Here is an 11,772-nt window from a genome sequence, read left to right on the forward strand (position 1 = left end):
GCTCCGTGCCTTCCTCCCCTCCCTTCCTTCCAGGTGCCGGGAGCCGAGCGGCACCTCCGAGCGTAACCCTTTGCTGTCTGGCACCGCGTCCCCAATGGAGGCCCGGGGGGAGTCCCCAAGGGCAGTGTGGTGATGGGGCTCTAGGGGGTCCCCAAAGGGATGGATAGAGCACGGGGGGTGTCCCCAAAGGGCAGCATGGAGATGGGGCACAGGGGGATCCCAAAAGGGATGGATAGGGCACAGGGGGGTTCCCAAAGGGCAGCATGATGATGGGGCACAGGGGGATCCCAAAAGGGATGGATAGGGCACGGGGGGGGGTCCCCAAAGGGCAGCATGATGATGGGGCACAGGGGGATCCTCAAAGGGATGGATAGGGCATAGAGGGGGTCCCCAAAGGGCAGCATGGAGATGGGGCGCAGGGGGATCCCAAAAGGGATGGATAGGGCACAGGGGGGTTCCCAAAGGGCAGCATGGAGATGGGGCGCAGGGGGATCCCAAAAGGGATGGATAGGGCACAGGGGGGGTCCCCAAACAGCAGCATGGAGATGGGGCGCAGGGGGATCCCAAAAGGGATGGATAGGGCACAGGGGGGTTCCCAAAGGGCAGCATGGAGATGGGGCGCAGGGGGATCCCAAAAGGGATGGATAGGGCACAGGGGGGGTCCCCAAACAGCAGCATGGAGATGGGGCACAGGGGGATCCCAAAAGGGATGGATAGGGCACAGGGGGGGTCCCCAAACAGCAGCATGGAGATGGGGCACAGGGGGATCCCAAAAAGGATGGATAGGGCACAGGGGGGGTCCCCAAACAGCAGCATGGAGATGGGGCACAGGGGGATCCCAAAAGGTATGGATAGGGCACAGGGGGGGTCCCCAAACGGCAGGAACTGGGGATCCTCAAAACGCTAAATGGGGCACAAGGGGGTCCTCAAATAGCAGCGTGGAGTTGAGGCACAGGGGGTCCCCAAAGGGATGGATAGGGCACAGGGGGTTTCCCAAAGGACAGCATGAAGATGGGGTTCTGGGGGGGTCCCCAAAAGGTCAAATGGGGTACAGAGGGGGGGTATCCTGAAAAGGCAGCATGGAGATTGGGCACTGAGGGGTCCCCAGAAGGCCAAATGGTGTGCAGGGGAGTGGTCCTCACATAGCAGCATAGGGCTGAGGCACAAGGGTGTCCCCAAAGGGACAGATAGGGAACAGGGGGGTCCTCAAAGGTTCAGATGAGGCACAGAGGGGTCCCCAGGTGTTGGGCTGGGTGCTGTCAGGCAATGGAGTCTCCATGGAGAGGAGCATCCCAAATATAAAGGGAGCGAAGCAGTGTGCAAAATGGCCAGGGCTGCCTTAGATACTTCTTTATCTTTGCACCAGGAAAACAGGCAGTATCATGGTGCTCCCCTCCACCTTGGGGCTCAGTTTATCTCCATTCCGTTCCCTCCATCAGGAAAAAGCAATTAAAAACTTCTTTTCCCAACAGTCACCCAAAGGAAGACCAGGAAAAAAGAGAAAAAAAAAATAGAATCTTAGATTTCCAGAGGTATGAGGGGGTGGTTGGAGGTGAGTCTGTGCAGGAGACTTCTGCCTGTGCAGAATGTGAGGGCTGTGAAGGAAGTTTTTCAGTGTAGTTGTGATTTTTGTTTCTGCATCCGCGTGCATTAACTCTGAGCAGTGCTGCTCTTCCCTTCCTCATCCACGGCTGTGCTGAGCATTGCTCCTCAGGCTTTGGAAATTAAAAAAAGGAACAAGAAAATGTAGATTCTGTTCCCCAAGCCAGGCGGTTCGGTTTGTGTGCTATCCCAGAAGCAAGGGATGGCAGGCTGCGTTGTGCTTAAAAAGGAAACAGAACTCATTGGTTGGCTTTGGTGCGACACAAAGACGGAGCCTTGCTGGTTTGGGTTTGTTTCACTGAAGGGAACAGTTGTCCTTCTCCCATCTCTCAGCAGAAGTTGCAGTAAGGAGAAGTCACTTGCCAGGGACAGGACTTGAATGAAACCCAGCATTTCTCAAACCCCAGGCAATGATTGCATTCCTTCCCATCAGATTATCTCCTGTATCCTGCCCATATTCTCCCCCCCCCCTCAACCTCCTCCCTTCCCCAGCCCCCTTGCTCTTCTTGAGCCACTTTGGAAAGGCAGATCTTGCAGTTCTGCTAAAGAGGAGCGAATTGTGGGGACAGGAGCATGTTTGGATGGGGGGATGCTGTCACTGGGAGCCCTGCATGCGCTCCCATCTGCACAACGATGCTCTCCAGCTTCTGGCTGTGATTGCAGTGCTGGGATCTGGACAGGAAGGCTTCTCTCATGCTTTTGGGGCTGGAGGGAGGAAGGAAGGCTGGTGACAAATTGCACAGAGCCCGCTGCCCTCTCCCTGCTCTGAAGGTACCTGCCTGCATTGCTGCCTTTCTCCCCCAGACCATCTGGAAGCAGAGTGGGATTACACCTCAGACGGATGTAGTGCAGCTGAGTTCCATGGGGGCTGAACTGCTTCTTATTGCTGTTGAGCACAATTCTCTCACTTCTCCCTCCTGCCCCCATGGAGCAGTGCCATTTGGAGGCACAGGAAGACATATCCTTAGTGCTAACAGAGGGCCAGGAGCCCCATTCCCAGCTGACCTGCACCAAGGCGAGCCAACAAGCAGTGAATCCCTCCTGGCAGCTGGAGCTGTGGAGCTCCAAATATCCACCCATCCAAAAGCAGTGCTGGAAGAACCCCGGGGCCTCCTAAAAGCAGAAGGAACACAGCAGTGGAGGATATACGACAGCATAACGTTGTCCCAGCCCCAGCGGTGTGCTGGCTACATTTAATGGGCTGCACGTCTCTAACTACCGTGATTTCGATAAAAGATCTTCATAAAACTTCCAAACGCCTGTGCCAACACCTGCCTCTAAATCACTCCAAGAGCTGCAGCTCCTGCATTGTCTCCCTGGAGCTGTTGGCACCGTGAGGTTCAACCCCCAAACCTCCTTCCTATGGTGCTGGGTGCGTCCCACCTGTTGGCTGCTCTGCTTTGGGGTGGGGGAGGTTTTGGGGGATGGTGCTGTGCTTGGGCTGTGAGGCTGAGCGGAGGTCGGCACGGAGGAAGAACAGGGGATAAAAGTGATTTAAAGTGACTTGCTGGATTTTCTGCTGTTTGGAGGGAGCTGAAGACTGGCGTGGCATAAAGCAGGGCTGATTTAGGAGCTGCTCTGCTTGGCTGGCGCTGCAATGGTTCCCAATGGGGCTGCTCTGATTGTCCGTGCGTGGTGGGCATAGAGCAGGCACTGCCCCCAGCACAGCTCAGAGATGGGGTCAACCAAAATGGTTCCTGCACCCCCTGTGCAGAAATGGGACACTGTAGGCTCACCAGAGTGAGCCCAGGGCCAGCATTTAGAGCCAGGTGTCCTTCTAAACACTGGCAAATGGATTCATAGCACTGTACAGCTGGAGTGGCTTAAGGTGGGGGGGGGGTCATGGAAGGGCAGGGTGCTGCTTTCAGCTTATCAAGAAAACTCTTTTCCTGCTCCTTTTACCCCAAAGGAGATCCCAGGATGGATGGCGTGGGTTTGGAAGGGGCATCTCAGCCCCTTACGTTGAACTGTGGGCAGAGGATCAGGTTGGATATTAAGAAAAAAATTGTTCTTAAAAAGAGTGGTGATGCTTTGGCATGGAGGTGTGGGTGTCACCATCCCTGGAGGTGTTCAGGAAATGTGGGGATGTGGCACTGAGGGGGGCCCCAACAACGGGATGGGTTGGGGTTGGACGTGGGGATGTGAGCAGTCTTTTCCAACCACGATGACTTGACGTTTGTATGCACTGGAGATGGGGTTTGGTGTGGCTTTGCTCAGCTGGAAGCTCCAAAGCTGCAGCTCCGGAGTGGCTTTTGCCATTAAAAGAGGATCCAGCGGCTACAACTGCTCCTCCAGTTCGGTTTCTCCCTATGGAATCGCTCGTAGTGCTAAGCTTGCCGAATTTCGAGAAGCATCTGTTAAACGGGCTGCCACCCGCATCCCAGCCGGGGAAACTCTGGGGCTGCAGCCGCGATTTTTGGGTGCGATGGGGCCGAGAGCGGATCGCAGGGCCCTCCTGGGCTGCTCAGTCCGGCTCTGAGCTCCCTTTCCTGGGTTTCTGTTGCCCTCTAGCGGGTTCTGAGCTGAAGATGGGCTGGGGAAGGGGGGGATTGGGGTCAGCCAGGCTGGGGGGCTCAGCTCTGCTCGGCACAGAGCTCCGGGTTCGGGCAGGGAGGAGAAAGAAGCAGGCAGAGTCTCTCGAAGCATCCCCGCTCCCTCTGTCGGCTTTCTATTCTTCCTACGGCAGCTTTCTATTGATGCATCTTATTTTTGGAAGCATTTTTAGGCAGGCATTACCGGCCTCAGCAGAACTAAGGACAGATTGGAAAGATACAGGGAAAAAAAAAAAAAATAAAAGGCTGTAAAGGGCAGAAGATATTTTTAAGCAGAAAGGGTGGGGTGACACAGAGCACAGATATGGGATGGGAAGGGGGAGAAGCTGCTGTTGGTGTACTGCATTTGGCAGCAGGTAGGATGGGGTCTGCAAGCATCCGTGCGTTGCAGGCAGAGCTGAGGGGCTGGGGGGTGATCCTGCAAAACCTGAGCAGCTGCACATAAAGCAGAATTGTCAGGAATGTGAGTGCTAAAGACTGAAAAAAAAAAAAATGGAAAAGAAAAAAAAAAAAACCACAAAACACTTTGAGAATGAAGATGCTCTGAGAGACAGCAAAGAGCGTGAGGTCAGAGAGAGCAGCTTATGCAAAAGCTTGAAAGAAGCAAGGGAGCGTAGCGAGAGTGGGAGCCCAGCCTTCAGCCTGACAGCTGGTAGGGGAGGAAGAAAATGAATTCAGGTGTTGATTAAGAGGGACCCACAGCTGAAGATGCTGTGCTTCCCCCGCTGCAGCCCTTTCCCCTTCCAGATGCTCTGGGAGAGAGGCTGCCATCCTTGTTTTGATTTTGCAGCCCTACACCCCGATGTTATTTGGCCACAGCTGCGATGCGAGCTCAGCTCCTCCAGGACACAGCTCAGTGCTCTGCCTCCTCCCGGAGCTGATCTGCCTTCAGCAGGTGGGTGCTGTGCGGGGAGCAGATGGGTGCTGTCTGCACCCAGCAAGGAGAGGAAGGTGGTTCAGGTGTCCTCTGCCCCTCTGTCAGTGGGCAGGAAAAGCATTTCTGCAGGTCAGTTTGGTAAATTCAGGGAAGAAGGTGAAGTCATGGGTGTATGTGCAAGGTGAGGTTTCCTTGGGGAAGTTCTCCCAGCTGGGTGGGATCTGTCTGTCTGCAGTTCCTGAGCTCCAAAGCACAGTTTGGTTTTACAGCTGGAGGGACTGGGCTGCTTCGTCACTTTAAAAGGACGTTTGCTCCTGGGAAATCCCACTGCAATGACCCTTGCTTTGCTCTCCTGCACCTCTCAGCTCCATTCCCTATCCTGCACTCGGGTCTTTCCCCTCCCTCTCCCAATAATAAATGGTTTCCAAAGCAGGTTGCTTAATTGCAGCACGTTTTCCAAGTGCTGAGACCTCTTGGCTGAGGCTGTGAGTGCTCACCTGGGTGTGGAAATGGGAAAACAAATTAAAAGGTTCCTCCTCTCTTCCTTTTTGCTGTGCTATCTGCAGGCAGAGGGCTTTTCTGAGGGAGCAGGGAGATGGTTTGGTGTTTGCAACAAATAGAGCAACCTGGGGTTTGTGCAAAGCTGGAGCCAAGTGAGTGGGGCTGTTCCTGAGGGGCTTTTGGGGGTGATGCCAAGGTGGGTACTGCCCTGGTGCACAACAGGAGGAGGGATCCTGGGACCAAATCCTGCCTGCGGGAGAGGCTGGGAGGGATGGAGGAGGCTGCGAGCCCTTCTGCTTTGAGACTGCAGAGGGAGGCAGGGAGCTGCTCTGGGCCGGGTCCCCAAAACTCGCTGTGCTTGGGAGAGGAGAAGCAGCTGCTGCCCCAAATCCACAAGCAAACAGCGTGCTTGTCCAGGGCAACCCACTGAACCCCTACAGCTGGGGATGTGTGCATCAGATGGATGGTTCTGTTATGCAGTGCTGTGGAGAGGTCTGATGATTTTTCATCCCTATCTGCATTGATTTCTCAGTCCAAGCAAACCGGGGAGAAAAGGAGTTGGCTCTGCTTGTAGGAGGAATTGGAAATGATGGTCCCTGGTTGCCTGGTGTGCTGGGGGTACCCATGTGATGGCTTGGAGGGACTGTGTCCCCAGTTCCCTGCTTGCTCCCCAGGGCTGGATGCGCTTCATAAACATAACAGAGGAGAAAATGGGACTCTCTATGGGAGAAGAAATAATCCTGGGGAAAACAAAGCAGTGCTATTGGAACTCATGTGAAGCTGGGAGAGGGGCTCCCACAGCACGCTGCTTTCCAAACTATTTCCCAGCTCCCCATAAGCTTTGCTGCCTTGTTTTCTCAAGCAGTTCCTCTCTCCCAGCCCTGTTTTTGGAGAGATTGAGGGCTGGTTGGTGCTTTCCATCCATCCTTCAGCCCACCACGCAGCCTTCCTCCTGCCATGAGCCACCCTACTCTGCGCTCTGGCTGCAGTGTGTGCAGTTTTTCCCCCCAGCAAAGCATTCATTTCACTGCAAATCCCTCTGGAGGAAAACAGAGCACATGCAGGACTGGGAAGTAAGGGAAGAAAGGCACGTCCAGGTGATGCAGGTGTCCCTGCTGAGTGCTGTGGTGGTTGCATCTCGCACAGCTCCTTCCCTGCAGGCAGGATGGAGTGTTGTGGTTTGCCAGTGCTGGGCTCAGCAGGTGCTGCCAAAGGGCAGTGATGAAACAGAGCCAAACCAAAGCAGAGCCAGAATGATGGAGATGAAAGGGTCTCCATCCCAGTGATATCTCAGTGGGTCGTGCCCCATAGTTATGTTTTTGGTCCTATCATTATAAAAAGGCACTGTGCAGTTTGTTGGCATGAAGGCTGTGTGCTTTGCAGCCGTTGGGGTTTTGTGCCTGGCTCTGCAGTGGGGCAGCGTGGAATGAAATGAAAGCTGCAATACTTCTGGTTGGGACGGAGTATTCTGCATTCCCTTGGAAAGGATGGGAAAAAAATCTGAGTGCAAAAAGCCCTCGGTGCTATTTTAGGCCAGACAGAGCTGAGATCTTTACAGCTCAGAACTTGAGTTGAAAGGAGGTAACTCACTCTTAGCAGTGAATCTCAGTGCTTCAAAGCTGTGTTTGGCCCTACAGGAGTTGCTCCGTGTGCACCTCCAGCAGTGCAGGATTGGGAAGCTCAGGAACAGGTCTGTGCTGGGGTGGCTGGGGCTGCAAACCCAATGTACTTGAACCTGGAGCACCAATATATGCAAAAATAAGGTTCTGTTCACTGTGTTCCCACCTCCTCCAACTCCATCCCCAGGGGTTTCTCCCTCCTGGGTTCTCTGCAGTGCTCATCTCTCTGCCTTGCACACCCTGCAGCTGCCCAGGACCTCGTTGGTCAGAAAGATGGCACCCACTTCTGCCCCAGTTTCCCATTTCTTCTGCATCCATGTCTTGATAAATGAGATGGTGCAGCCCCAGCCATCTCCAGCCCAGCTGGGAAGGGGATCAGCCCATTCTCTCTGGCAGATTTGCATTTACCAGCTCAGTCTGGGGGCTGTTCTGCTCCTCCAAAGGCAAGGATCTGTGTTTTACCATCTGTGACCTCCAAAAAACTCAGCTCCAAACACTCTCCAGGTTGGAGCTGCTTGGGCTGAGCCTGATTTGGTGCCTGGGAGAGCTGCAGAGGGGAGATGCTCCCCGTCTGGGGGCTGTGCCATAACACTGATGATGAATGGTTCTTCCCACTGGAGTGGGCTGAGTGAGTGTTGGGTTGGTTTTTACTTCTACCCCATGGAAAATGTTGCCCTATTGACATAAAAGAAAAAAACACAAAAGGAACAGGGAAAAGGGGGAGGGTGCATTGGGATGAGAACTGGTGAAAAGGAGGGGGGAAAAGACATTGTTTTCTTCTGAAATATGTGGGGAAGGGGCAAAGCTGCTTGGTTTCTTCTTTTTTGTCTTTCTGAAGAAATGGAAATGGATGGGCAGCAGGCTGCTGTGCTGACCCTCTGCTCCACCCCAGTGCTCTGAGCACCCCAGGGCATCATCACACCTCCAAGAGCCCCCAGACTCCCCCTGCAGCCCCTATGCCCTCGGGCAGGATGGGGACCCTGACTCGAAGGCTGGAGCTTTGCATTGCATCAGAACATGAAACAAACTGCAGTCGAGGGGCCCTTTGCTAATGCTTTACATCTGCCCAAGTGCTCAAGCGCAGCAGGGCTTCTTGCGAGAGGTAATTCCTTCTATGAGAGCAGCAGACACAGCTCCTTTCAAGGCTCTCATACCCTAAAGCTGATCTGATTTTATTATTAATATTTTTTTTTTCTTTTGCTTTCTTGGCTGGGCTAAGGAGAAATATCCCCAATTCCAAGGGCTCTGCTGCTCAGCATCGCTCAGGCTGAGATGGCAATGACTTTGCCAACAGAGACACGGAAAGGAGCTGTGTGGTGCCCAGCTGTGCTGTCACAGACTTCTCTAACAACCCCAAATTTCATGGTAATAATAATTTTATTTATATATATGTACTTAGCAGGCAGGTACCTCGTGGTACACTTCCAGTATTCGCACTCCATCAGGGCCTGCATCCCAGCCAAGGTGGGGGTGGTCAGAACAGCCCCCCTGAGTGCTGTGGGGTGGGAGCAGGGCTGCTTCCTTCCTATGGGTCGGGTTGCCCATGGGGGACAAGCTGGGCCAGGTGGGAATGGTGTGGGTTCAGACGTTGGGCTGGAGGGTGTGCAGGATGGGGGGAATGGGGCCGTGTGCTTCGTGCTGTGGGTGTTTATTTTGATGGGACACCTTTGAGTTTCTCGCTCAGTCTTGCTCTCATCTCCACGTTTGTGGCTGCTGATGGGGTGATGCCCATCAGCTGTGACTTGGTGATGGGGGAAGAGGAGTCCTGGGTGCTCAGCTCACAGCACTGGGAGCTTTGTTTCAAAACATGGGGTCCTGTAGCCCCCATCCCCATGAGAGTTGAGAGGGTGGGGTTGTCCAACCCAGTCATATCATGGGGTTGCTCTGGGTTTATTCCCCAAAGCACAGCATAGGTTGGAGCCACAAGGGGAAGCAGCAATTGCTCCCACCCCCAGGCTGTGCTCACTGCTCTGACCACCCCCAGTCACCCCCCACCCCTGTCCTGGTGCATGGGGCAGGCGGATGCAGTCATGATTGATGACAAACTCCTGCCCTGCACTGCTGTGGCAGCAGCTTGGCTTGTTCAAGGGCTTTGGGGAATGCCTGCCTGTCTTCAGGTTCTGCTTTTTTGGTTTTAAATCTTCCTGCTCTGCGTGGGAAGGCCAGAGGGTCAGGGTGTGGGGAAGTGAGGCTTTCCTTAACGAGCAAAGAGGCTTTAACACCTTTAAACTCCTCCAGGACTCAGCTGTAGCTCAATGCAGCTTGGTCCTCCCCCCACATGTTTTCAAGGTTGCTCGATAGCATCCATTTAACTCCAGAACCATTCCGTTTTCTCTCGCCACAGCCAGCACAGGGGGAGGCTGGGGCTCTGCAACACGCATGGTGACAATAGTGACAATAGTGACAACAGTGACATGCTTGGGCTCCCTGGGGAACCACCCAGATGGATTCGTGCTTGGAAAACTGACACTGCAGCCTTCCTGATGGATTCCTCGGGCCACAGAGTTTGCAGTGAATGCAAGATCGTTGGTTTACTCTCATTATTTATTATGATCATTATCCTTCCCCTTCCCAACTAGCTGAGGCTGCAGCCAAGCTATAGGATGCTTGCTGTAGGCTGGAAGCTCACAACAGCAAGAGCACTGGGAGAAGCACCCCAGAACAACAAATAAAGGCTGGGGGGACTGCATGGGGATGGAGAGACCTGGCATCTCTGCTGATGAGCACCCTGTGGGGCTCTCAGTGGGGATGGGCGATGCTTCACCACCTCTTGCTGCACTCCAGATCAGAGAGTGCACCCCTCGGGCTCCAGAGCACCCCGGGGAGGGGGGGACCCACGCTCAGTGCTGCTGCCAGTGCCTGTTTATGCGTTTTATCCAATTACTGCTTAATGCAAAATGCATAAGGAACCCTTGGAGCAGGGACAGAAACCCACAGCTCAGCTTCGTGCTGCTCATCGGCAGGGCTGACCCTGTAGGACAATTTCTAGTTGCAGCTGAATGACTTCATGAGAAGATTTGTCTCTTTTGTTTTTTCTCTTCTTTTTCTTTCTTTTTTTTTTTTATTTTTTTATTTTTTATTTCCCAACCAGTCGCTGGTTAATTTTTGCTCTGATTTAGGAACAAAAGCCATGTCTGCAGGCTGAATTTGCTCCACTTCAGCCTCCCCACTGCTGCGTCTCAGCCAGACTCCTGCTGCTGGATTAACAGATTTTTGCACTGGGGTTTGGGGCTGCTTTTAAGATCTGTTCTGAGGTTACCCCCCTTGAACACCAAAAGTCATTGGGGTGGTCTTTGAGAAGCTCATGGCACTGCAGTGCTGTGGTTGCTGGATGGCTCTGACCTGAGATGGGAAAGGAGCAGCCGCGCTGCGCTGCGGCTTCTGAGGTTTCAGAGCATTAAGGCAACAAATTGTCCATTTAAGTGAAACCCACCCTGCAGGCCGGCTCCTGGAGAAGCCCCAGATCCCGAGCCAAAATCCGAGAGCGCGGCGGGAGAGAAATCAATCCTTATTATAGGAAATAAAGCAAAACTCCAAAGCTCTCTTTCCCCTTCTTCCCTTGGCAAATCCCCCTTTTTGGCTCAGGTTTTCACATTCTTGCTTCTAAAGCAGACAGAGAGATGGGGATGGATCACAGCTTTCCTTGCCCCATCCAGCTGGGTTTGGGGATGAATGCAGGACCCAAATCCCTCCCTTGCTGCCATCGTGATGCACCGTGCGAGCTGATTAACCGCAGACCCTTTGCTCTCCCAGCAAGGAATGTTTCCAACCTAATTGGATTTGCTCTCCGTATTTCTGCAGCTTTTGTGCTCCTTGTTTGGTTATTTATAGGAAACATCTGTTGGCTCGGAGGGCAGCGGTTGGGCTGTGGGTTTGGGATGGGTCCGTCCCCATTCAATGGGGATGTGATGGCATGGGGGGGTCAGGTGTGTGACAGGGGCTCTGCTGCTCGGTGGGACATTGGGAATGGGGTCAAATGCTGGTTGAACTGGAAGAAATAATGGCTGGGATGGGTTGAATGGGTGATTGGGCCTAAGAGCAGGGGACAGAACCATAATGGTGTGAAAAAATAAGGTAAATCCTGGCTGATACAGCGCTCCCAGGAAGGCAGGAGCTTCTCTGCCCAGATGGGTCAGGAAAGGGCAGGGTTGTATTTCCAGGTAAGCAGCAGAGCCGCAGGATGAGGTGTCATAATGCTGACTAAGCTGGTTATTAGAGCTGTGATTAACCCTGGTAATTAATCTCAGGGATTGAATGTGGTGGAGGTCAACTTGCAGAGCTATTCGGGAGGCGGGGTGATGTAATTGCTTTGCAGAAGTGAACTCTCTCCATCCTGTGCCCTTCTGCTTCCCTGTTACATATCAGGGAAACCTTGCCTGGCCCCAGATGGTCTTTGAGATCCCTTTCAACCCAAGCTGCTCTGTGATTCTACAACCGTTCCTAATTTCAGGGGGCTGAGCCTGAAGGGCTCTCTGCACAACTCCCAGCTGCAGAACTGCCACTGCCATCGCCTCAGTGGGTGGGAATGGGGAGGGTGGTGGGTTACATGGAGCAGGTCGTGGATTTATGGCAGCTGGGAATCGGCTGCATCCTTCCCAGTGCTCCATTAACCCCAAAGCAT

At 53.6% G+C, this 11,772-nt stretch overlaps 1 long non-coding RNA gene across 1 annotated transcript; it reads left to right on the top strand.

Moving 5' to 3' along the window:
- The first annotated feature begins 5,596 nt into the window (after nt 1-5,596).
- LOC149914973 (uncharacterized) lies at nt 5,597-10,145 on the top strand. Its single transcript, XR_016460055.1, has 3 exons — nt 5,597-5,684; nt 8,371-8,516; nt 9,496-10,145. It is a non-coding gene; the product is annotated as an uncharacterized LOC149914973 (long non-coding RNA).
- The last annotated feature ends 1,627 nt before the right edge of the window (nt 10,146-11,772 follow it).

Source organism: Phasianus colchicus, chromosome 26 (genome assembly GCF_987193195.1).
Source record: "Phasianus colchicus chromosome 26, bPhaCol1.hap1.1, whole genome shotgun sequence".
In the NCBI taxonomy this organism is placed as follows: Eukaryota; Metazoa; Chordata; class Aves; order Galliformes; family Phasianidae; genus Phasianus; species Phasianus colchicus.